General features: G+C 30.7%; 2 protein-coding genes and 1 long non-coding RNA gene across 9 annotated transcripts in view; 2 read left to right on the forward strand and 1 right to left on the reverse strand.

Moving 5' to 3' along the window:
- Positions 1 to 27,185, reverse strand: LOC127736228 (uncharacterized). Of its 2 annotated transcripts, none has more exons than XR_007998874.1 (4): positions 27,141 to 27,185; positions 1,528 to 1,742; positions 850 to 1,029; positions 1 to 107 (listed from the first exon to the last, which is right to left on the reverse strand). It is a non-coding gene; the product is annotated as an uncharacterized LOC127736228 (long non-coding RNA). The 2 variants fall into 2 exon arrangements; XR_007998875.1 differs by lacking the exon at positions 27,141 to 27,185 and adding an exon at positions 3,304 to 3,377.
- Positions 1 to 27,574, forward strand: part of LOC127736227 (uncharacterized) — a 91,135-nt gene that overhangs the window by 30,892 nt on the left and 32,669 nt on the right. The window lies entirely within an intron of this gene.
- LOC127736226 (uncharacterized) overlaps positions 1 to 27,574 on the forward strand; it is a 48,565-nt gene that overhangs the window by 7,136 nt on the left and 13,855 nt on the right. The window contains exons 1-2 of one of the 6 annotated variants that reach the window (XR_007998869.1): positions 14,291 to 14,369; positions 14,615 to 14,820. The exons of 3 other annotated variants lie outside the window; for them this stretch is intronic. The gene's annotated coding sequence lies outside the window, so the exon portion shown is untranslated. Of the gene's footprint in view, positions 1 to 14,290; positions 14,370 to 14,614; positions 14,821 to 27,574 lie in introns of those variants that run through there. 2 more of the 6 variants (XR_007998868.1, XR_007998871.1) reach the window with 2 other exon arrangements.

The following is a 27,574-nucleotide window of genomic DNA, read 5'->3' on the forward strand; positions in this document are numbered from 1 at the left end:
TATATTTTTAGAAATTTATTGATAAAAAAGTATAAAATCTAACAATGAATGATGACATGTACAAATGTTGAAGTGTGCTCCTTAGGTCTTTGTCTTTTTCTAGTAACCTGTAAAAGAAAGACAATTTTAATTTTCAGAAACTTTTCATTATTATTATTATTAATATTATTATTATTATTATTATCAATATAATTATCTTCAACTGTTTTTTTTCGAAACAACGATGAACTTAATATACCACTTAAGCGGCTGTCGTTTCGCTGCAACATTTCGGTTTAAGAAAAGTTTAACTAATAATTAGACATTAGCATTTCACTGAAACTACAAGACGAATCTTTTGTGCAAAATTGTAATGATTTTCATCATATCCATTGGTGGATATGGTAGACCGTTTGATAATGTTTTTTTGGGATTTCCCCTCTTTGAATTTATCTTGGATATTGCCATTTGTGTTAAAACTGTTTTCCCGAGCAAAAGATATTGACATGTTTTGTTTTAAATTTTAAAATGGTTTTAAGTATTTTTAAATCATTTCTTAATTATCTGTCTGATAAAAGTACAAACCACTTTTATTTGTAATAAATCGTTATAATATTAAGGACAAATATACTTCGTAAGTTATAGCAAATGAAATGAGAAACTACAAAGAAATAACAAAACATTTAATATTATTATTCTAGTAAGCAAAATACGTTTTATAGAAACATTTGTTTTTATTTTTAGCAGATCTTAATCAACAGGTTGATCCTTGAATAGAACGATAGAAACATCACTTATTCTCGATTTCGCTACCATAATATCATAACAACAGAACTATGTCATATTTACACTAATTTAAACACAACCTACCTATCTGACTCCATTTTGAATTAGATCTCAACCCGGAATGAGATCTCAATCCGGAATTAGATCTCCACCCTACGTTAGATCCCCATCTATCGAATCTTCCAAAATCACTGTCAAAATGACTACGGCGATTGTCTCTGTATGAATCATATGGCCCGTAACCAGTCGCTGCTCTTCTGTATCCTGTAAAATGATTATTACTATTAGTGGCATGTTGAAAATTTTCAAATGTCTTGTGCTTGCCTTTGTTAAGACGCAAAGAGCACCTCAGATCACCCTTAGTTTTTCGTGGGGTTCGTTTTGCTCAGTCTTTGGTTTTCTATGTTGCGATCACACTGCATCTCATTATTTGAAATATATTTAATGTATTTTCATGTATGATAAAATATTTCTCACACTTTGCCTAAATAGATTAACAACAAAATATTGCATATCGTTTTGGGTAAATACATATGACTATTTAAAAGTTATCACTTTTAATAGAATTTATCAAGTTAACAAGTATGCTACATATACACACTACAGACTGTGATGAAAAGGTTTTTTGATATAATACTCTTTCATCTACTATTTTTATTTACTAATATTGGGTGAAGAGAGTCAATCAGCTCGTTACTATACTCAGTATAAAATTACTAAACATGGAAATATTTTTAGATCATGATTGATGAAAATAATTACTTCGAAGTCCTCCGGTCAAATGTCCGCCACTCAATCCTCTTGTTAGATGTCCGCCACTCAAGCCTCTAGTCAGATGTCTACTATTCCATCCATTATTAAGAAGTCCAGAACCGTGCAAATCCCATGATCTTTGATTGTAACTATCATAACCGCGTGCAGTGGCTAAAGCTACCATCACAGCAATCCCAATTACTAGTACTAAGGTACTCATGGTTCTGTTTAAGAGAAATTATCAATAATAATAATAATAATAATAATAATAATAATAATAATAATAATAATAATAATAGTAATAGTAATAGTATAAATTATCATAACAAACAGTATGGTAGTACGACAGAAATCAAAGATTATACGAGTCAAATTCATTTATTCTAAAAGCTTCACAGAACATATTATCTGATTTGTCTTCCAGCTGTCCGTCGAGGCCAAAATTGAAACTATACTTAACTAATGAAAAATGTTATTGTAATACATGCACGTATTTAAAATAAAAGAGTGTAAGTGTAATGGTCAAATATTTTATGAATCATTCTTAATTGTTGCACTGTATTAAGCTATCACAAATTAATGGTAACAGCAGTTTACCGATGTACAAAAAGTCGTGAATCAACACAGAAAATAAATATTCAGACACGCAACTAAGCCAGTTAAATAACTTCCAATTTGGATTCTAAATGTTATATTTAAGAAATAATTCATGGGGGCTTGAATACATCGTGATTTTACTACGGATTGGCTCTTTATGACAAATATTTTACCCTGAGCGATAGCGAGGGGTAAAATATCGGCATAAAGGGACAACCCGTGGTAAAATAACGATATATTCAAGCCCCCCATGAATTATTTCGATTCTAATAGGACAAATACGGCAATTGTTCTGGATCGAAACGCTCTAGAGGAAGGCATTATTTGCCGTTCCCATAAATAAACGCACTATTAAATTGACGTAAAAGACCGGAGCACTCTGAATAAATGACATGCTTAAACTAATTACAATAACATATTTAGATAGGTTTGGATGAATCTAAATGATAATTATACGTATATGTCTTATATGTATACAAAAATGGCTTATATAACACATTTTTGTATCGTTTGTTTACGTTTCCTTGTTGTGATGATTTTCGGTTTCACAAGCGTGTATTGTCCCGTAAAATGCTTACATTCTTACGTCATCGTTCTATGACGTCGGGTAGCTCATTCATAAAAAAACATATGACGCGGGAGTACGATTGGAACAGCCCAAACAATATATTCATATTTTACCACGGGTGTATACTCAAAGCGTTTGAAGAACGTCATGTTAGAATGGCGTATAACATTGATAGTCTCCTTTCCACATGTTACAGTAAAACCAGTAGAATATGAATATGATAATTATTATGAACATGATGAAGAAAGAGAAGACTGTGCCTTTTTTTATCTATCTTTTGTACCAAAATCTAGTTTCTTAATGTTTTGTCAGAACACGGTTGTTTAATTTCACCAACTCTGCTAAACTTCAGTAATTCGTAGTTTGCCGAAAAAAAACTTTCATAGGACAGTGACAAAAACAATCCCCAACATATCAAACATATTTTTCCATGATATGTTTGAATACTTTAGAGTTGAATATAATAAAGCAAGCTATTGTCATTGACAATGTAATGAAATTTAAATCATTTTCAACCAATCTGCAACATCTTGAACATATTCATGAAATACACAAGGCACATTTTCTTTGAATTAAATAGAAAAATATTGGACATATCGAACAAGAAAAAAAAAACTTACCTGTCTTTTTCTTTCTTGAAGCTACTGCAAATGGAATGTAAGAACGAATAATGAACATTGAAAAAACATTTCTTTTTTTATACTAATCAGATAAAAGGAAATATTGTCAACTGGGAATTTTTTTAAATCCCTCCTAACACGAATAGACTACGTCAATTGGATTGTAACAAACATAGATTGTAAAAGTTATTGCTATGACCTACATGTCAATCTCATTTGCTAAATATAAGAATTTAATGGTAACATCTGTCATTGTCTAATTATTCTTTTATAACTATTCATTAGCATAATAAATTCATTTCAAAGAGAGAGAGAGAGAGAAAATCCAACAGATAATAAAAATTGAAAGTTGATACATATAATTATAAGAAAGACCCACCGAAGATTACTAGATTCGAATACGGTTGCTGCATGGATTTAATTTCTACATGCGGTTATTTATAAAATAAATCTGCTAATACAAAGTCATGTTAAATAAAGTGAACATCTATAGTAATTGTCTCAAATGTTTTTACGCTAATATTGCAACCTTGGAAATTCTGAATCATTAATGAAAAAATCATTAGAAGAATACCCTTAAACATATTTATTGTTATTCAATTTACATTATATCTGTTTTTAAAAGGGTACCTTTAAAAAAACGTGTTATTATTTAAGAAACAATTAACTAAATAATGCATACACATACATACATATGTGTAAAATTAATTATTGAATGTCTATAAAAGTAGTAACGATATTAATACAACTGCAAAAGATGCGCATTTAAACAATTAATGTCTCTTCGGTGATGTTCGAGGCCAACATATCTTAAAAACCAAAACTTAAACAATTAAAGAGCTGATAAAACAAAAAATTGAACTAGAGTATAGCCTAATCCGGACAAGGAATTAGAGCTTTGCATTGGAGAGATATATTCCTTAATCTAAGAGGAATATCCATAATTCTAAAACAAACAAAAATGTCATGTCATTAAAATATGACTACTGGGCTGGTGATACCGTCTGGGCCCAAAAGTCTATCAGCAGCGGTATCGACCCCTGGTGCGTTTTTCGTCAATACATGCCTCTTCAGTGTTGCTCGGGGACAAAATATTTGAACTTAAACTTATACAAACTTTACGGAAATGGTCAAATAAAAACAAACCTAAAGTATAGCCAAATCCACATAAGAATTCATACCTATAAGTTCATCTTCAGTGGAAAACAAACTATACTATCATTATGTAAAACTGAATCTAAATTCAGGCATCTCCTAGGACTGTATTTATTGCAAAGCATATACATGTTGAAAGCGTCAGCATAGAAACAAGATATAAAACGATTCTAACATTTTATAAATATTCACTTAATATGCTTTGAAATAATTCTATTTGAGTGCTAAATAATCTTGAGTACAATGACAGGAAACATTTTAAAATCACTGATTACTGCTATTCTGATAATAACTCCATAGATAACGATAAATTGCAGGGGAGTAAAACTTGAATGTAATATGTTTACAGAATGGACATTCAATACTTTGTAGGAAGAGGACGTTTGTAATAACAGAGCCAGTTTTACTGCACCAGGTATAAGTATTTCAATTATTTACCTCTCTTCAAGGATGCTTGACGCCTAAATATTTGAAATTTCAGTTCCTAATAAAAATGTTGAAGATCTGATAAAATTTAGAAGGACTGACAGAATAGCCAAAACTAGGACAAGGAATCAGTGGAAACACATAACATTTAAACTTTGTTGGATAGTTGTCTCATTGACAATCATACCACATCAGAGGAAACACAGAACATTTAAACTTTGGTGGATAGTTGTCTCATTGACAATTATACCCCATCTCCTTATTTTTATATTGTAACAAAACGCATTTTTAAGTATTTTCAGTAGAACCGTTTCTTTGCTATTTGACCATCAAACGTAAAACAAATGTCAATTATACTGTACAGAAGAGCTGTGTAATGTTACTATCCTGTTAGTTGTGTATTTGATAATGCCTGCCTAAAATGCTAAAGTTTGTTTATGTTTCCAGTCAGTTAGAAATCTGTTTGTCCGTCCTTAGTCAGGATAAAGTTTTAATTTTAAATAATTTACTTTGAACTTGTGGTTACATCAACTTTAAACTTTAACAAAACTCATGACATGGTCAAGTTCCAAGATATAACGGATAATTCATCTTTTAAAATATGATAGTTTATGCGGGACATTTGTTCCTGTGCACACATATTTTTTGTTTTAGTATAAGATGATGTAATTATTTGCGATTGACTACGTGAAGGCAATTTTATTATTCTGGTGGGGTTTTTCCGTTTCTATATTCTTTAATTGTTGCATAATTATCCTATTATATACTTTCATTTTTTGGGTCCATTTTCTGTAGTATTGGTTTGTTATCCCTTGTTCTACAAAACCCACCCAGACCCTGTCTCATGAATACCTGAAGAAGGATGCTACGAAAAAAAACCAAGATTACACAGGTCGACAGAATTAATATTACATATTGAAGTTTGTAAACATTAAAGAGATACATACCAGTACCCTTGAGATATATCTAACATACATTTGACTAAAATAGAACATTTGACATTAAAATGAGAATCTTGTCATGTCAATAGCAATGAATTATCATAAGTGTTATGTATATATTTTTACTTCTGCTTCCTAAAATAAACATATCCGGAACTACCATATGGTAGAAAAAAAACAAAAAAAAAGACAAAAACAAAACAAAAACAAACAAACAAACAAACAAACAAACCAACAACAATCTCATCTGGAAAAAGATATTAGTTTACCGTGTATAAGATCAACTACAAACTATTTCGGTTATTTAAATCTGAAATTATATCTTCCCTTCGACGACGGTAGAAATTATGTGTTACACAGTTAAGCGAGATATATAAGAAAGAAGATGTGGTATGATTGCCAATGAGACAACTCTCCACAAGAGACCAAATGACACAGAAAGTCCGTTCGAAAAATAAAAACGCATAATAAATACAAGACTAAATAGAAAAAAAAAAACAAGAAACAATGATTTTCTACACAATTTAAAAATATCCAAATAAAATAGTAAAAAAGTAATTCTCTTGATAGAGCATTCATCGTTATTTCAACACTCAGTCGAATTACTTGATTTATAATACGTAAATGTTGAGACTGTTTGAATGTTTATATAGATAGACAGTCGTCGTTTTGCCAACTTTTCTTCCTTTTAAAAACTTTTTTTCAGCTCTAGAATATCTAAACCTTAAGACTATATATATGAAATACGTCAACTTGCACACATAATAGCCCATGCATATCGATTAAATGAAGGAATTCAACAATAAAATGACCAACATTTTTCTTTATTTTTCTACAAATATTTTAGATATTAACGTTTATTGGCAATTTGTACATTTTCCCTTTGATCTTACTGCCTAATATTTTTTAGATCATCGAAAGGACTTGATACTCGAGAATAGTAGGCAATGACGTTATGTACCAGTGCTGCAACGTCAGGTTTTCATGTCAATTTATCAATGAAATGCACGCGACTTCATTCATATATCCGAACAACTATCTCAATGTTTTGTACTCGTAAAAATAGTTTTACTTATTATCTCATGATTGATTAACAAACTATGGTTGCCTGTTTATTTTATATATTGAGTATTACTTGTGTTTCTATTTTGTTTTCGAAAGTGTATCCTGGCAATGTAGACAAAGGCGATGGTTCATAGGTGAATTGCAAAATCGCATATTGTAAAAGTGTAAAATTGTAGAATAACTAATTGAAGAATTCAAATATAGTATAGAAAAATATTCAACGACTGACCGAACAAGACATTAATTGACGAATGCGCGTAGCGCATGAGTTAATTATCAGTGTTGTTTGGTCACGAGTTAAATATTTTTCGATATTTGAATTCATTTCATTAGTTATTCTTTTTATTACATTGACTATGGACTTTTTAATGGAAATGAAGTAGAAAATGGAAGGAACTATATTTTTTCTACGCTTTGATACAGCGTCATCGACAACGTCTTGACATCACCCATTGCTGTATGACGCCAGAGCAGTGAAATTATCTGATTTATTTCACAAGTGAAATTATCGGTTTTTATATCACGGGGAAATCACGATTATTCATTGCAACCAATGGAATAATTTTATTTAATTATTAACTGTACACCTGTATACAGTTATTCATTTAAAAAAAAAAACTATACAACTGTTTAGTTTAAAAAAATGTATGACTATATTATTTTACTTTTATCAAAAACTGCATTTTTTTTGCAACTTTGTACATGTAGTTGTTTATTGGTAGTATTTTAAACCTAAAGATTTTTTTATTTTATAACATACACTTTCAATATGTCTTTACACTTCCTAAAACTTTTGTCCATGTAATATGAAAATGACAATATATGATAGAAATAATTTGCAAAGTTTACATCTCAGTGAGGTTTTATCAATTATTTAGTGTGTATAATAGTTGATTACATATTGATAAAATGACAACAATTTTCAATTATAATTTGATATAAGAAAAAAAGAAATGTTTCTGATATGGCTGAATTATATACTATATCATGACTATTATTCTCGGTTAAATTGGCATTTTGTTTAATTTTCATTTTTTTATTTGCTAACCATCTTCTTACTTATTTTTTTTAAACTTTATTTTGAGTAATCAGTTCTTATTGTGAAGTTTCTAAATTGTTTGGTTATTATGAACATTTACTTCTTTTTGTCTTGTGTGACTCTTTAATTTTGTTTAATTACCGAAAAGATATCAATGTTCAGACCAAAATGTATATTACTATTCCATATGTACAGAGTTTTATGGCTAATGTATAGTGTGATTTATTAGACATACACACTTTGAACGTCCTACATACGCCGTTGGCATATCAACCAATCGGTAAATAGTTCTTTATAACGTTATATGCACCAAAGTATTAACATAAACTCTGACGTCCCTAAATTATTTCTTAAACCTTATTTTGGGGATATTTGCTGGATTTTCTTTTTTTATAGGCTAATATAATAGGTTCATATAAAATTTAAACACATAAGAAAATTTCATTTCGTAATAAACATGTTTATGATCAGTGTATTTTGATGATATTAATTTCAAATTGAATGCCTGATGTAGTTAAATTGCTACATTTGATGTTATTGCACAAAATTTTATTCAGATAATTTTATTCCTAATCTGATTTATTCCAGTCAGTCTTTAATCTCTCTCTCTCTCTCTCTCTCTCTCTGACCTCGTTTATTAACATAGCCACATAATAAAATCTAAGAAATATCACTAGTCGTTGTAGATGTGGTAATGACATTTTCGTACCATGAATATTTTGAAATAAACTGAGATTATCATTTGTAACCCATTTCATTTTGTGTCATGTCCTCGGAGACGTTTATGCGGGAATGCATTACAAACGGAAGCACAATAGACAGTATCCTGGCTTATTAGGAATTTATTTCAAAAAATCAACGAATCCGTAATGAAAGCTGTTCGAAATATTTCTGTGATAGTTGTTTTCAACTCAGTCTTATGAATGTGTTTGTTTTGGTATAATATATAGATTTATCGTTTCTGTTGCGTTATGTGAACTTTTGTCCATTTTCATAATTTATGTCCAAAAACAAAGCTCGACCAATCCAAAATTATATTAAAAAAACATAGGAAGCTTTGAACACTAATTCATATATTTGTAAAATTTTCACCTGATGAATATTTAATTTTAAATTGTAACCGTTTACATGAAAACACTATCAAGGGCTGAAGGCTATTGATGGGATCTCTAATGCTGTTTACAGAATACAAATTGTGCATCTGCCAGTGCAATATTTATCTGGCATCATAATATAGGCCTTAATCAACGACGAAAGTTGTTTCCCTAGATGAGTTACCAATTGAATACCCTGTAGTTCCCATGATCCTCATGATTTCTTTCTTAAAGATTCGAATTAAAGTACATTTCATTCACATTTCAGAAAAGTTTCCGGAATATAAAACGATATAAAAGTATTCAATGCACAGGTTTCAATAACGTATAATCGAAAGTTTATACTAGTACACGTTAAGTATACTGTCATAACTGACTCATCACAAATCATAAAATTATGAGGTGCGAATCAAGTTCTTTTTCGAAATGGATGATCTAGTTTCTTAAAACTGTTTTTGAATACCACTTTGCTCGTCATTCACATTTTATCGAATTGCTCAAGTGTCATGTTATTTGAAACATTTTATCTTTTTTTTTTTTTTTTATTCTTTTAAATTTTTCTTTCGTTATAGATATAGCATATTTTGACGTTGATTTTTGTATTGTCTTTTAAGTCTCTTGTTCATTTAATATCGTTGCTTTTCAAGAGAAAGCGAAGCGAAGGGTACCAAAGGGACATTCAAATTCACAAGTCGAAAAGAAACTGACAACGCCATGGCTTAAAAAGAATAAGACAAACAGACAAACAGCAGTACACAAAACAAAACATAGAAAATCCAGAGACTAAGCAACACAAACCCCATCAAAAACTAGGGGTAATCTCAAGTGCTCTGGAAAGGTAAGCAGCTTTCTGATCAATCTGTTTTTATTTGGTAGTGGTATCTATTGGAGCTGTCCAGAGTATTTTAATATTGTTAAAATAGCGTTTAACATTCAACAGTAAATCAAGGCTGTCTGTGTTAATTTCTTTCGCAGAAACTGCTACAACAGAGTTATGAGGAGGAAAGATTAAAAATGACACTCCGTAAATTTTATGGACACCATCACGAATTGGTTGATATATACGATGGGTCTGTGTCTAAAGTAACTAACCACATTTGTACCACGTATTTGATTGTGGTTTACCATCTACATCGTCTGTCTGCTAAGTACCTAACGTGACCTATTCCCGAATATGACTGTTTTGCCAAGTATGATTTCGCATTGATATTCGACGTGTCTCGGTATTTATACATCCAACATTCTTGTATTTAGTTATGATGTTTCTTTTGTAAGTACAGTTCGATATTGTGTTATGTCTTATCGTTTGTGGTTTGAATTCTGTATTCATGGTATTGTCGGTACATTTCACATATGTCTTATTTGTCAGTATAGCCGAGTTAATTTCCATTTTAAATGGATAAAGTATTGCGTTAGTCCAAATAAGTATGACGTCGTCACAGCATTAATTTAAAATAGCCTTTCAAGACCGTCATAATCTTAATTATTTGGACTATTATTGTGAAAATAATTGTGAATTTTTGGATCTCATTCCATATAATTGTATGAATTTCAACATTATATACGTCACTAAGATACGTCATTTTTTGTGGTGTCCTGTGCTGTCGTTAATGCATGGTAGATGTCCGTTGTTATTCTGCGGTTTACATGATGTAATGTACTGTTATATTATTCATGTTTGCATTTCTCTGTGCTGAGTGTTCTTGCGTTTGTTTGTACCGTACTCCTGTTACGTAGTGTTGTCATTTTAGCGATATATTTTTTAACATTGCTATATAAGCGGGAGATTTTGCTAACCATAAAAGCAGGTTCAACCCACCATTTTTTCTTAAAATGTCCTGTACCAAGTCAGGAATATGGCAGTTGTTATCAAATAGTCCATTTCTATGTATGTTTGCGTTTGTTTTTGTTGCATTTCAGGGTTTCTATTGTTTTGTTGTTTTCCTCTTATAGTTGATGTGTTTCCCTCGGTTTTAGATTGTAACCCGGATTTGTTTTCTCTTACTCGATTTATTACTTTTGTACAGCGGTATACTACTGTTGCCTTTATCTAATGTTATGTATTTTATCACAATTTGCACAAACTATGAATTTCTAGATACAAATAAGATATGAAAATGACTTAACTGTTTTTGTTTTCTTTTTCTTTATTTCACACTCAATGGGATGATTTCGATGAATTTATCAGCTACATGGAAGTCAATGTTTCGGCACTGAAATGATTTATAAAATACTTTTTTTTAAATTCTCTTAAAAAGAATTAAGAAAAAAACATGAAAGTAAGATTAAAATTTCTTAAGGCAATGTTGACGATAGATGAATTAAGCTCTCATTTGTCTGTTCCGATGGGTAATATTACTTTTTCGGTAAATGATACGTGAATGCCTTTCAAATGTTGGTTTGGTGCGTTCCTCATAAGGTTTATTCAGATAAAATAGCTTTGCATGCACGAAATACACAAAATGTTATTTTTTTTTATTTGGATTTCATTGTTACTATATTTTAAGATTCTCCGTGTAAGGACATCATTTATAAAGCGGAAAGTGAAGTAAAAAACGGTACTACCAGAACATTTTACAATTAATCTGTTTTCGGTCGTTTAAGGCTATTTGAATCGTTAGACTGGAAAATATTAACAAATATTAATCTCTATCAAATAATGCTACCAACAATGTTTTTTTCTGAGATATATTGAAATATATTGATTTTTCTAAAACTCATTAAACAACTTTTCAAACTTGTTTAGAGAGCAACATGTTAATGGACTAGAGGCTTTATATATATATATATAGTCTAGATATCTGACATATAAGATACTAGTATAGTCAAATCAAATATCTGAAATACCTTTTGTCCTAAAAGATATTTGCGTATGTAAAAAATAATATCATTATATTCGAAAATAATGCAAAAAACATCTTCCACATAGTACAAAACTAGCAGGTTTATCATAAGTGATGTTAAATAAAAGGAAAACAATTAAAATAAATTAGTTTTATGACAAATTCTGCGAATTTCAAAACGACACGAATACAGATTGAGTTAGTAATTTTACTTTCAATATCTGTAAACATTGGTTGAATATTTGCTAATTTTTATTTAGAATCTGCGACAATGTATAGGATAGAACAAGTAAAAAAGTCACTTTGTGTAAAATGAGAAAAATATGACGTATGGTAAGTAATTCAAAAACTACTTTTTTTTCTAATTTTGCCTCATATTTTTACAATTGTTCAGACGTCTTTCCAGTATTGATGTGGTTTGAGAAATCTACTACTCACATAAGCAACGACGGGTGCAGCAAGTGGAACAGGATCAGCTTACCCTTCTGGAGTACTCTAGATTACCCCGGTATTAGTAGGGTTCGTGTTGCTCACTCTTTAGTTGTTATTTTTCTACCGTTGTCGAAGGGGAGATACAATTTCAGATAAAATAATTGAAATAAGAGCTTTGTAGTTTATCTTATACACGGGTTTTTTTCCGACGATATTTTGCTCTATTTTCTTTTTAAATTTATTTTATTTTCTCTACTATATGATAGTTTTGAATATGTTTATTTTTTTCATAATGAATTTGCTTTATTGTAACAAATAGACTACCACAACATGTATGAACAAAGGTATACAGAATGGCATATTCACAGCAAGGAATTTTTAAATCAAAAACAACAATTGGATAAATAATGGTATACCATTAGGTTTTCAAATAAATAATTATTTAATAACAAGTGAAACATTATTTCCTTCTTGGATATATATTTGTGGTGTTTAAAATCAAAAATAAACCAAAACCACCGTTTATTGGTTAGTCTATAATGGGGAACCAGGGATTCCAGTATTTGTTATATTTTCAGGATATGTTTATTTTATAAAGTAGAAGCGATAATATATACTACACTTATGACACTCATTTTAGTCTCTGACGCAAACTAACAAATGTCATTGCAATCAAAAGATTTTCATTTTGATATCACTTGTTCTATTCTGATGATTATGGTGAAAAGTATGTAAATATAGCTCAAGGATATCCATATATATCTTATGTTAAATATAGCTCAAGGATATCCATATATATCTTATGCTAAATATAGCTCAAGGATATCCATATATATCTTATGTTTACAAAGTTCATGATGTTAAATTAATTCTGTCGACTTATATTGTCTTAGTTGTTTTGTACTCTTAAAGCATCCCGCTTATTTATTCATTAAAGAGGATTTGGATGGGTTTTATAAAATAGAGAATAGTGTTCCAAATGGACCCAAATATAGAGAATAGATAATACAACAATTACCTTAATAGAAATAACGAATGCCAGAATGGAGGACCCCCATTCAGACTCATAATAACGTAGTGAACCGCGTATAATTACATCATCAAATACACAATGAATATGTGTCCACAGGAATCAATGCCCCGAAATAAATATCAAATTTTGAAAAATCAGTTGACCGTTATATATTTGCAATTTGACCATGTTATGAGTTTTGTACAAATTTCCAGTTGACGTGACCACAAGTTTATAGTAAATTATCTAAAATTAAAACTTTAACACGATTATGGATGGACGAACGGGTCCATTGTCGTAGACTGAAGACCCGTAAGAGCACATTAAAGCTCATTAGTCGAAAATTAATTTACAACACCATGTAAAAAATTCAAAAAATAAACCACAGTTATACAAAACACAACATAAAAACCTAAAGACTGAGCAACACGAACCCAAAGTTGTTTTCATTCCAACAGTAAAACTATGAACGCATGCTTCTGGTATGACCTCTTAATTCGAAACAAAAACCTTGTAATGTATTAGTAATAAATATACAGTTGCTTAAATAAAACATTGTGGATAATACATCGTTTACAAAGTTTCCAAACTAGGTATGAGAAACCTCATACACAAAACTTTTATTGTTTTATTAAATAACAAAATGTTTGTATTATTAAAAAAGCGATACGAGTTTGAATATTCCTTTGGTAATGTTTGCTTATCTTTTACTAGTGTTGTAATATTATTATACTGTTATATCTTTTAATATGAAATCATTAGTAAACTGAATGCATAATAATAAACCTGTTATTTATTAATGACAGATGTGATCATAAAAAGACTTGACGTCTAGCGAGTGACATTGACCTTATTGTCATAGTGGTAACCTTTACAACCTGTGATTTATTCAAATACATTTACGTAGATTATTTAAGTGATATGGTTTTTCTTTTATTCTCCCATTTAATAATATTTCCTTGTATCAAAATAGTATAAAAGAGAATGCTATCTCAGTGTTTTATATCAATTTTGGTCTTAGTAGCCATTCAAGTACATCCAAGAAGGAAAAACAATTATGTGAGTTGTTCATTATATTTATATTTTTTAACTTCACCTATTTAATCAACTAAACATTCAGTCTGATTCGAATATTTAGACAAAAGTATGTTTGATTAGCTTTGTCACATTCTGTTGTTTTCAATGCAGCTATTTTATTATTATTTGGACATATTTTTTGGCAAAAAATTTTGGACATCTTAAGAGAGTTGATTTAGCATTATTATTTTGGTATAAGAATCTTGATGTTTATTTTTTTTTTATAGAAACATGAATACCTTAGCAATAGTTATCGTGCTTGCTGTGATGGTTACTTTAGCAACTGCTCGCGGATATGATTCATACAATAGAAATCAAAGATCATGGGATTTGCAGGGATCTAGAGGTCTGAATAATGGATGGAATAGTGGACATCTGACTGGCAGCTGGAATAGCGGGCATCTGATAGGGGGTTTGAATGGCGGAAGCAGAAGTAAGATCTTATACAAATATATATTGTTTGTTTATTAAACTTATTCAGAACAATATTGTTTTACCATTTTGAAAATGATGTATGTATACCAACAAACGAATTCCAAATAGCTGTCATTGTATAATTTACATTCATATGATTACTTCTTGAAAAAGGTCCACTTTTATACATTGTACGTTGTAATTGTTTTTCCCAAAAAGAAGAGTAGATGTAAAGTAGGGGAAATGTACTGATTCATACGCTTGGTCATAAGATTAAACTACGTCTATTGTTTATATTTAACGTGTGTTTTTAAAGCACCAAAAATACAGTAACATTTTAAACGAAGACATGAAATAATAATAGGTCAAAAATAATAATAGTTATTGCCTATGTAGGATACAGAAGAGCAGCTACTGGATCCGGTTCATTTGATCCATACAGAAGCAGTCATCTGGACAGTGGATTAGGACGTTTGAATAGATGGGAAATTAATTCAGGAAGGAGATCAAATTTAGGGTGGAGATCTAATTCAAGATGGAATCAACAAGGTAGGTTTCAAATCTGAACCAGATTAAATGTCATCCGCATCACTGATCTCTCGTGCTGTCTAATAATGATGAAAATATAACTTGTGTATATGATATTTTATTTCAGACAGAGATCTTTTACTGATTAGATCTTTATAATTTAGGAACTTTACCATTTGATCTTTAAAACTAACGGGTTTTAATTTGTTTTAAAGCTCTACATTATATTTACTATTAAAATTATGTCCCAATAAAAATTAACAAAGCTATCCAAAATAAAAAAAGTAAAGCAAAATTCTAATGCAATTCGTTTGTTACGATAATTTTCATTGGACGTTGACAAATATTTTGAAGGGGTAAATTCCACGTTCTACCAGTCCGTAACTACGGAAGCAACCATATTGAATTTCAATTTTGTTTGGTGTGTAATTTCTCACAAAATAAATATGAAAGTCAAATTTTGAGCCTCAAAATGTTCTTTTTGTCAACGTAGAAACCATTCGGAAGCGTACGAAATGTATAAATACGTCTAGGGTTTTATGTTTGACATCGTGAGTATACATATGACGTCACATTGTTTAGTTGCCAAAGACAATGCAACAGTTTCGCGGACTTTTTCATTTATGTCATTTTACGCCAAAATATTTGTAAAATGGTATCTATCTTAATATGCTGCATTAGAATGGAGATAACTGTATTGTATTTTAAGCTTGGCAGTCTCTAATATCTATACAGAACATAATGAAGAAATATAGGTCACCATGTAAAAAAGAAGCAGTGGTTGCATATATTACATGTGTACATTATACTATAAAATTGTTTATCTTCAAATAAACTGGAATTACTTTTGTTTTACAGGATATTAAGAAAAGAAAAGGACACAAGTACATCACAACATCTGAACATGACATCAATCATCCGTAGATTTTTACTTTTTCAAATAAAACTGTAAAGATTATATGCATTTGCTCATTTTTTCGTAGTACTGCAGATAACAAGAAGTATGAGTAAACTATTGAACAAGGTTATATATACCTCTTCAAAAGGCTCGCGTAGACAGTTTGTTTTTTATAAAATAAAAAAAAAATCCACTTATTTATGATTTAAATTGTTGCGTCAAAAGCGCTTTTCTTGATTTACCTTCAACAGAAACGCTCATAACAAATCAAAATAATGAAGGCCTAGATTGTATTACTACCTTAAAACTTGGAGATCTATATGATCAAACAGGGTCTGAAATAATAATCATGTCAACTTTACCTGTGGGAATTCGGACCGCATAATCAAAAGCTCAAACACATCAAAGAAATGGAAAACAACAGTCATATTCCTAACTTGGCACAGGCATTTCCTTATACGCGCTCTTCATGATATTGTTTTATCAGGAATATTATACCCAATTAATACAACTACATGTATCTTGAAACGAAAGTAAAACAAACAACAGTCTAAAATCATAAACCCCTTAATAGAATTTAGAAACTTTCAACATATTATTATGTCATTTAAACCTTTATCAATTATGTTTTGAGTTTCCCTTAAAAAATTCTGGACTTCATTATTACCTTTGATTTCAAAAAAATACTTAAGTTGACTTCCTTTATGAAAACAGACAATACTTACATCTTCACGACACAAACAGCTTCCAGTAAAGATACAGATAAAATTGAGAATGGAAATGGGGAATGTGTCAAAGAGACAACAACCCGACCATAGAGCAGACAACAGCCGAAGGCCACCAATGGGTCTTCAATGCAGCGAGAAACTCCCGCACCCGGAGGCGTCCTATCAGCTGGCCCCTAAACAAATATGTATACTAGTTCAGTGATAATGGACGTCATACTAAACTCCAAATTATACACAAGAAACTAAAATTAAAAATGATACAAGACTAACAAAGGCCAGAGGCTCCTGACTTGGGACAGGCGCAAAAATGCGGCGGGGTTAAACATATTTTTAGAGATCTCAACCCTCCCCTATACCTCTAGCCAATGTAAAAAAGAACAAACATACAACAGTACGCACAGTAAAACTCAGTTTAAAAGAAGTCCGAGTCCGATGTCAGAATAGGAAACAAAAGAAAATAAACAAAATGACAATAATACATAAATAACAACAGACTACTAGCAGTTACTGACATGCCAGCTCCAGACCTCAATTAAACTGATTGAAAGATTATGTCTTCATCATATGAATATCAGGCACAATCCCTCCTGTTAGGGGTTTAGTATTATACCATCATAAAATATATTAGAAGAACATTACCCGTGTCATGCCAACAACTGGTTTTAGAATAAATATGTTTAATTCCGATACATAGACCCTATAAGTGAATCAATATTAAATTCAAAATATGCAATCTTTAATGACCTGACAACAGTATCGGAACTATATCCCTTCTTAATAAGTCTGTTTAAAGGTTTTGTTAGCTTTTGAGGTGAATACTGACATTTTTGTGCTTTGTAAAGAATATTAACATCAAAGATTGGATGTGAAATACCCGAACGTATAAGATGTCTGCATGTTGAGTTATTTTTACGAATGATGTCCTTACACCGATGATAAAATTTAGTAAATGTTTTGACTAGTTTATGATATCGAAAACCCTGGTGTAATAATTTTTCAGTAATACATAAATTTCTCTCGCTAAAATCTAATACGTCGTTACATACACGAGCGAATCGTACAAGTTGAGATATATAAACACCATAAGATGGTGACAAGGGGCCGTCACCATCTAAAAATGGATAATTAACGATAGGAAATTAAAAATCATCTCTTTTATCATAAATTTTTGTATAAAGCTTCCCGTTAATGATATAGATATCAAGATCGAGGAAAGGACAGTGGTCATTGTTAGTATTAGCTTTATTTAAAGTAAGTTCAACAGGATAAATTTCTTTAGTATACATACTGAAGTCGTCATTATTGAGAGCCAATATATCATCCAAATATCTAAAAGTATTGTTAAATTTTTGTATCAGATGTTGTTTCGATGGGTCTTTGCTGATTTTAGTCATAAATTGTTACTCATAACAATACAAAAACAGGTCTGCAATAAGTGGTGCACAGTTAGTCCTCATTGGAATTCCGATAACTTGACGATATACGGAATCTCCAAAGCGAACAAAAATGTTATCAAGTAAAAATTCAAGGGCAGATATAATATCAAAGCATGTCCAATTGACATAGCTCTTTTGTTTGTTGCTACTAAAAAATGACCTAAAAGAGTTTAGATACTTTCTTAGTTCGATTGTATTACATTTTTTGATAACCAAATGATAGTTTCGCGCCATTTCATCCAAAATGGTTAAACCATATCTTCAGAAAGGACTGAATTATTTTTGAAAATGACTGACATCTTAGATTTCATCGCCCAAGTATGGAAAACATATATTAAGCAATCTCTAAGAAGGATACATTTTCTTTATTATCTTATTTAGATATTATAGATTGTCAGATATAAAGTTTGCCCTTCTCTTGGCCAATCCTGCGTAAAGTTTCAATAATGATATCTTCATTTGCAATCGTGGGTGCTTATGAAGTGATTCGATGACTTTCAAAGCTTTTTTAATTTCCTTAATAACTTCTTCAAAATTAACACAACTCTCTCGATGAAGAAGATTAAATTTTCACCTAAACCCTCTTTCCGCCTGCAGTTGTGGTATCAAATCCGTTCAGTTTATTTCTTTAATCATTTTTAACAACTCATACCCTTAAAAATAATTTTGTTCAAATGTAAAATGTTCAGTATTTTGCGTTCGATAAGCTTTGTATATTTAAACTAAATAATATTTTTGAAATGTATTAACTGGCGAATAAAATATGCCTTTTGTATATTTGAATGGAGGAACTTCGATATAATGGAGCAATCCAGAAGCTTTCAAATATGTGTAACAAAAAAAGAGAGAGGCGAATTGTACCAAAGGGACATTCATATATATCAAAAATAGATATGAAAATATCAACAATACAGAGAACATCATCGATATAGCGAGAAGTCCAGTTAAAAGATACTACAATATGTGTTTCACCGACTAAAAACATACAAGATACAATATGACAACAATTGTATATTATTCACAGACTGAAACTCCGCCTATCTATTTTTCTTCAAATGTCAATATTTATTATTATAGCTTGAACAAACGTCAAACAAAACTGGTATACAAATTAACAAAGCGTTTGGTCTACTGGCAGTTAGAAAATAGTTCTAATTAATATTTTGCTGTATATTCGTTATTTGTGATCATCGTTCTTTAAAACGCAATAAAAAAGTTAAGAAAAGTAACATGTGAGATTGTTAAGCCGTTTCTTATTTCAAAAGTTTATTATGATTAATGGTTGATTACAGAAATGTCACCTTGTTTTAAACTTTGTTCACCAACCGAAATTACTTAATATTCATTTCATTTCTATATATTGTTTATTTTATAATTTGTAGTATTCAATTTGTACACGATATCATTTTGTGTAATATCATTTGTAATAACACTTAACTGTACATGTCAGCGTTGCGAACACATGTCGACAGTTTTAATACTCTTGGTAGATCCCTTTTGTATCTTTCGCCTGACTTTTATGAGATTTTGATTTTTATCAAGCGTTGAACTCATTGGGAAATTTTTTAATGCAAATAATAACAAGGTAAGAATGATTGATTGTGATCTAAATGCGTACTTCTTTACCAAAAGACAATGACCAAATTTCATTACTTTTTATATGATTGAACGGGCTTTAATCATACCGAGGCCTTTAGTTTTTCAAAGAAGTAGACTCAAATGAACCGAACTGGATCCAAAGGGTTAACTGGGGTATATAGATATTATCATTCCTTGTTCTTTTTTGGACTGGTAGTAAAACAACGTGAGGCATCCGTTGAAGGATGTCAAGTTTGCAGTCGCGTTCATTCAGAACGAGGACGTTCAATACGATACCTGAGAGAGAGTGCCACTTTACGTTAAGTGACCAACAACAATTCCTTGTGTGGTCCGTAGGCACAATGTTAGAAGACTAAAGTTCTGTCCCTATCGAATATACCCCCTTTTTCCAGAGACATTCCAAATTTCCCACCCCTATTGCAGTGCTTACCTATTATACTAATTGTTAATTTGTAAGCATCATGGACATGCATGGAATAGTTGCCCCTGAAATTAATACAAACAACAACTTATCAATCAAACCAACCGAGATTACATAATATTTTGTTATGTTTTCTGGTTTGTATTTGTATATTTCTTATCTATTTTACCACAATATTTTCTAATGTCAGGAATCTTTTGTTGACAAGACGAAATCTTTGATGTTGTGAATTAAGTTGTTCAAAGATATTATAAGGTATTTTCTCATCTGTCATGCTGAAAAAGCTTTTAAAAATGCCAGGCTTTATCTTACGTGGTTTGGCCTAAAAAGTATTAACAAAAATACCGAAATCCAAGGTATATTAAAAAAGGGGAAATCAATATAACCTTATAAAACCAAATGCTCGACTATGTTTACCTACGGAACTAATTGAAAACAAATTTGTCATAATCCTAACTTAGTACAGGCATATTCCTAACTTAGTACGGGCATTTTCTTGAAAAAAATCATGGTTTTAACCTCGTTTTATAGCTAGCTCAAGCTCCCAAATTTATGGTTTGATACATAAAACATTTACACTTTATGCATCCTGATTACACCTTCTACAGAACAACCAATTGGCGATTGATGATTTATAACGTTATATATGTATACCGGTTTTTGGTAGGTTGGTGTTGCTCTGTCTTCTGTTTTCTATTTTGTATTCTGTGTATACTGTTGTTGTCTTTTCGTCATTTTTCGTTGTGTTTTTTGTTTTGTTTGCTGTGTCATTGTCAGTTTGTTTTCGACATATAAGTTTGAATCTCACTTTGGTATATCTTGCCTCTCTTTTATACACACAAGTATTACATAAACCTGACGTCCAATATTACTTAGAAAACCGAGTTATTGTTTTCTTTTGAAATTATTTTTTTTATTTCCCATTTCAATTTTATTTCATATCCGATTGAAACAAAGAATGAAATTGTGTTCGAGCACTACCGAAAGAAACAGTTATTCTAGAAATGCGCAGCTGGTGTAGTAACATTTGTGCTGTTTACGTCATTATGTTCAGTTGTATCCTAAAATTTAATCCTTTTTTCTGCATGTATTTCAATCAATCTCTACCTCTTTCTCTGTCACTTTACCTTATAACACTAGCAGAAACAAACTTCAAAATGCCATTTACGGAAGAAGTTAAAAAAAGACGTAAAAATACCCTAGAACGTTTAACACAGATGAATAGGAGAATTACTAAATAACGAGCTGATTTTTCTGAAATATCTTCAGAAAATCAATCAATACAATTGTATTAAAACTTTATTGTTAACTTATTTCCAATGGATTATCTTACAATTGGCGTTCCCATGGGAATCAACTGTGCTCCTCTTCTTGCCGACTTGTTCCTTTTTCAAATGAGACTTACTTTATACAAGAACTTCATAGGAAGACAGACAAGAAGTTAGCAGTATTATTTCACTTCACTTCGCTATTTAGATGATGGTCTATCACTTTATAATTCAAAATTTGGTGACTATGTTGAACGCATCTATCGCATCGAACTTGAGATAAAGGATACAATAGATACAGTTAAGTCTGCATAATATCTTGACTTACATCTAGAAATTGACAATGAGGGTCGGTTGAAAAACAAAACTTCACGACAAAAGAGATGATGTCAGCTTTCCAATTGTGAACTTTCTATTTCTATGTAGCAACATTCCAGCAGCGCCTGCATACGGAGTATATATTTTGATACGATATGCTAGGGCTTGTGTTTCTTATCCTTATTTTCTTGGTAGAAGGTTGCTTACAAGGAAGCTATTAAACCAAGAGTTTTAAGTAGTGAAGTCGAAATCATTCCTTCGTAAGTTTTCGATAGCCATCACGAATTGGTTGACCGTTATGGAGTATCTGTTTCGACGGATATGTTCCAATGGTCGTAACTACAATTGCGTCCCCTTTTCCCCCAAATTACCTACCGAATTAGATTCATCATTGAGTTTGTACTTACACGAGACGACGGGTGCGACATGTGGAGCAGGATCTGCTTACCCTTCAGAAGCACCTGAGATCACCACGAGTTTTTGGTTTGGTTCGTGTTGCTCAGTCTTTACTTTTCCTTGGTTGTGTTTTGTGCACTGTTATTTGTCTATTGGTCTTTTTCTTTTTTAGCCATGGTGTTGTTAGTTTATTTTCAACTTATGATTTTGAATGTCCGTTTGGTATCTTTCGCCTCTCTTTTACTGATTGATTTGTAATGAATCCGTCTTATACTTATACAAAAAATACTATTAGAGTATTTTTATTGAGGTTATGTTTCCTGTTTATTCTACTCCACCTGTTTTTGATCGGTATGTAACTGTATTACTCATTGCGTCGCTATTGATTTATAGTTTCCTGTCTGGTTATCAAACAAATATCTAAAAAAATTCTGAAAATTCCAAAATGTTGTGAATTTCATTGTTATGTGTGATGGACGTTTGTCTTTTTGATTCGTTGTTCTCAGTCTTAATTTTCCTATGCAGAGCTCTGTTGATTTTTTTGTTTTTACGTTCTTTGTAGGGATTGTTTTTGTCATGACGTTTTCTGTTTACTCCGACTGATGAGTTTAGAATTCCTCCTTGTTTTCTTTCCTTCTTTTTTTGATAATTTATGCGCAAGACAAAAACTCGAGCATTCCATAAATGTATCAAACATAAGAAGCTTTATGAATCTTGCTCATTATTGAATGCCGTACAGTCACAGGTAGTTGCTAACTGCTGCTTCCTCATGTTGTTTCTGATTGAGAGTTGTCTCATTGGCAATCATACCACATCTTCTTATTCTTATACGAGTCATTTATTTGAAAAATATACACCAATGAATTTACTAAAATGGGTATATACTTTGACCTATAATGGTTTACTTTTATAAATTTTGACTTGGATGGAGAGTTGTCTCATTGGCACTCATACCACATCTTCTTATATCTATACACTGAGGTTAACGTAGACGAAAAGACATTATAATCGTACCTTTTGACTTTAAATGTTTTGCACAACAAAGCAAAAGTGCCTCTCATCTGCACAAAAGAAAGGATATACTATATTTTTAGAAATTTATTGATAAAAAAGTATAAAATCTAACAATGAATGATGACATGTACAAATGTTGAAGTGTGCTCCTTAGGTCTTTGTCTTTTTCTAGTAACCTGTAAAAGAAAGACAATTTAAATTTTCAGAAACTTTTCATTATAATTATTATTATTATTATTATTATTATTATTGTTATTTTTATTATCATTATCTTCAACTGTTTTTTAGAAACAACGATGAACTTAATATACCACTTAAGCGGCTGTCGTTTCCCTGCAACATCTCGGTTTAAGAAAAGTATAACTTAGAATAGTAAGGACAAAAAAACTAAAAATAAGACATTAGCATTTCACTGAAACTACAAGACGGATTTTTTGTGCAAAATTGTAATGGTTTTCATTATATCCATTGGTGGATATGGTAGACCGTTTGATAATTTTTTTTTTTTCCCCTCTTTGAATTGATCTTGGATATTGGCATTTGTGTTAAAACTGTTTTCCCCAGCAAAAGATATTGACATGTTTTTTTTTTAATTTTGAAATGGTTTTAAGTATTTTTAAATTATTTCTTAATTATCTGTCTGATAAAAGTACAAAACACTTTTATTTGTAATAAATCGTTATAATATTAACGACAAATATACTTCGTAGGTTATAGCAAATGAAATGAGAAACTACAAAGAAATAACAAAGCATTTAATATTATTATACTAGTAAGTAAAATAAGTTTTCTAGATACATTTGTTTTTAATTTTAGCAGATCTTAATCAACAGGTTGATCCTTGAATAGAACGATAGAAACATCACTTATTCTCGATTTCGCTACCATAATATCATAACAACAGAACTATATCACATTTACACTAATTTTAACGCAACCTACCTATCTGACTCCATTTTGAATTAGATCTCAACCCGGAATGAGATCTCAATCCGGAATTAGATCTCCACCCTACGTTAGATCCCCATCTATCGAATCTTCCAAAATCACTGTCAAAATGACTACGGCGATTGTCTCTGTATGAATCATATGGCCCGTAACCAGTCGCTGCTCTTCTGTATCCTGTAAAATGATTATCACTATTAGTGGCATGTTGAAAATTTTCAAATGTTTTGTGCTTGCCTTTGTAAAGACGCAAAGAGCACTTCAGATCACCCTTAGTTTTTCGTGGGGTTCGTTTTGCTCATTCTTTGGTTTTCTATGTTGTGTTTGGTGTTTGTCTTTTTGTCTTTTTCATTTTTTAGCCATGGCGTTGTCATTTTATTTTCGACTTGAATTGAGTTTGAATGTCCCTTTGGCTTCGCCATTCTTTTTATACACTAGCTGATTGGCGATCACACTGCATCTCATTATTTGAAATATATTTAGTGTATTTTTATTTATGACAAAATATTTCTCCAACTTTGCCTATATAGATTAACAACAAAATATTGCATATCGTTTTGGGTAAATACATATGATTATTTAAAAGTTATCACTTTTAATAGAATTTATCAAGTTAACAAATATATAACATATACACACTACAGACTGTGATGAAAGGTTTTTTGATATGATACTCTTTCATCTACTATTTTTATTTACTAATATTGGGTGAAGAGAGCCAATCAGCTCGTTACTATATTAAGTACTAAACTACTACACATGAAAACATTTTTAGATCATGATTGATGAAAATAATTACTTCGAAGTCCTCCAGTCAAATGTCCGCCACTCAATCCTCTTGTTAGATGTCCGCCACTCAAGCCTCTAGTCAGATGTCTACTATTCCATCCATTATTAAGAAGTCCAGAACCGTGCAAATCCCATGATCTTTGAGTGTAACTATCATAACCGCGTGCAGTTGCTAAAGCTACCATTACAGCAATCCCAATTACTAGAACTAAGGTATTCATGGTTCTGTTTAAGAGAAATTATCAATAATCATAATAATGATAATAATAATCATAATAATCATAATCATAATAATAATAATAATAATAGCAATATTAATATTAATTATATTAGTAATAATAAAAATAATAGTAATATTAATAATGAATATTAATAATGATAGTAATATTAATAATAATAATAATAATAATAATAATAATAATAATAATAATAATAAAATAATAATAATAATAGTAATAGTAAAAATTATCATAACAAACAGTATGATAGTACGACGGAAATCAAAGATGATACGAGTCAAATTCATTTATTCTAAACCACTGGACATTAAGCAACCAACAATCAATCATTTATTCTAAAAGCTTCACAGAACATATTAATCTGATTTGTCTTCCAGCTTTCCGTCGAGGCCAAAATTGAAAACAAAACTATACTTAACTAATAAAAATTTTTATTGTAATACATGCAAGTATTTAAACTAAAAGATTGTATGTGTAATGGTCAAATATTTTATGAATCATTCTTAATTGTTGCACTGTATTAAGCTATCACAAATTTCTGATAACAGCAGTTTACCGATGTACAAAAAGTCGTGAATCAACACAGAAAATAAATATTCAGGCACGCAACTAAGCCAGTTAAAATGATTCCAATTTGGATTCATAATGTTATATTTAAGAAATAATTCATGGGGCTTGAATAAATCGTGATTTTACCACCGGTTGGCCCTTAATGACAAATATTTTACCCTGAGCGATAGCGAGGGGTAAAATATCGGCATAAAGGGACAACCCGTGGTAAAATCACGATATATTCAAGCCCCCATGAATTATTTTGATTCTAATAGGACAAATACGGCAATTGTTTTGGATCGAAGCGCTCTAGATGAAGGCATTATTTGCCGTTCCCATAAATAAACGCACTATTAAATTGACGTAAAAGTACGGAGCAAACTGAATAAATGACATGCTTAAACTATTTACAATAACATATTTAGATAGGTTTGGATGAATCTAAATGATAATTGTACTTATATGTCTTATATGTATACAAAAAATGGCTTATATAACACATTTTTGCATCGTTTGTTTACGTTTTCTTGTTGTGATGATTTTCGGTTTCACAAGCGTGTATTTTCCCGTAAAATGCTTACATTCTTACGTCATCGTTCTATGACGTCGGGTAGCTCATTCATAAAAAAAACATATGACGCGGGAGTACGATTGGAACAGCCCAAACAATATATTCATATTTTACCACGGGTGTATACTCAAAGCGTTTGAAGAACTTCATGTTAGAATGGCGTATAACATTGATAGTCTCCTTTCCACATGTTACAGTAAAACCAGTAGAATATGAATCGAGTTTTATCAAACAGACTTATATAATTATTATGAACATGATGAAGAAAGAGAAGACTGTTTTTTTTTATCTATCTTTTGTACCAAAATCTAGATTCTTAATGTTTTGTCAGAACGCGGTTGTTTAATTTTACCAACTCTGCTAAACTTCAGTTATTCGTAGTTTGCCGAAAAAAACTTTCTTAGGACAGTGACAAAAACAATCCCCAACATATCAAACATATTTTTCCATGATATGTTTGAATACTTTAGAGTTGAATATAATAAAGCAAGCTATTGTCATTGACAATGTAATGAAATTTAAATCATTTTCAACCAATCTGCAACATCTTGAACATATTCATGAAATACACAAGGCACATTTTCTTTCGATTAAATAGAAAAATATTGGACATAACGAACAAGAAAAAAAAACTAACCTGTCTTTTTCTTTCTTGAAGCTACTGCTAATGGAATGTAAGAACGAATAATGAACATTGAGAAAACATTTCTTTTTTTATACTTATCAGATAAAAGGAAATATTGTCAACTTGGAATTTTTTTAAATCCCTCCTAAAACGAATAGACTACGTCAATTGGATTGTAACAAACATAGATTGTAAACGTTATTGCTATGACCTACATGTCAATCTCAATCGCTAAATATAAGAATTTAATGGTAACATTTGTCATTGTCTAATTATTCTTTTATAACTATTCATTAGCATAATAAATTCATTTTAAAGAGAGAGAGAGAGAAAATCCAACAGATAATAAAAATTGAAAGTTGATACATATAATTATAAGAAAGACCCACCGAAGATTACTAGATTCGAATATGGTTGCTGCATGGATTTAATTTCTACATGCGGTT

This window comes from Mytilus californianus, unplaced genomic scaffold (assembly GCF_021869535.1).
Source record: "Mytilus californianus isolate M0D057914Y unplaced genomic scaffold, xbMytCali1.0.p SCAF_3, whole genome shotgun sequence".
Classification (NCBI taxonomy): Eukaryota; Metazoa; Mollusca; class Bivalvia; order Mytilida; family Mytilidae; genus Mytilus; species Mytilus californianus.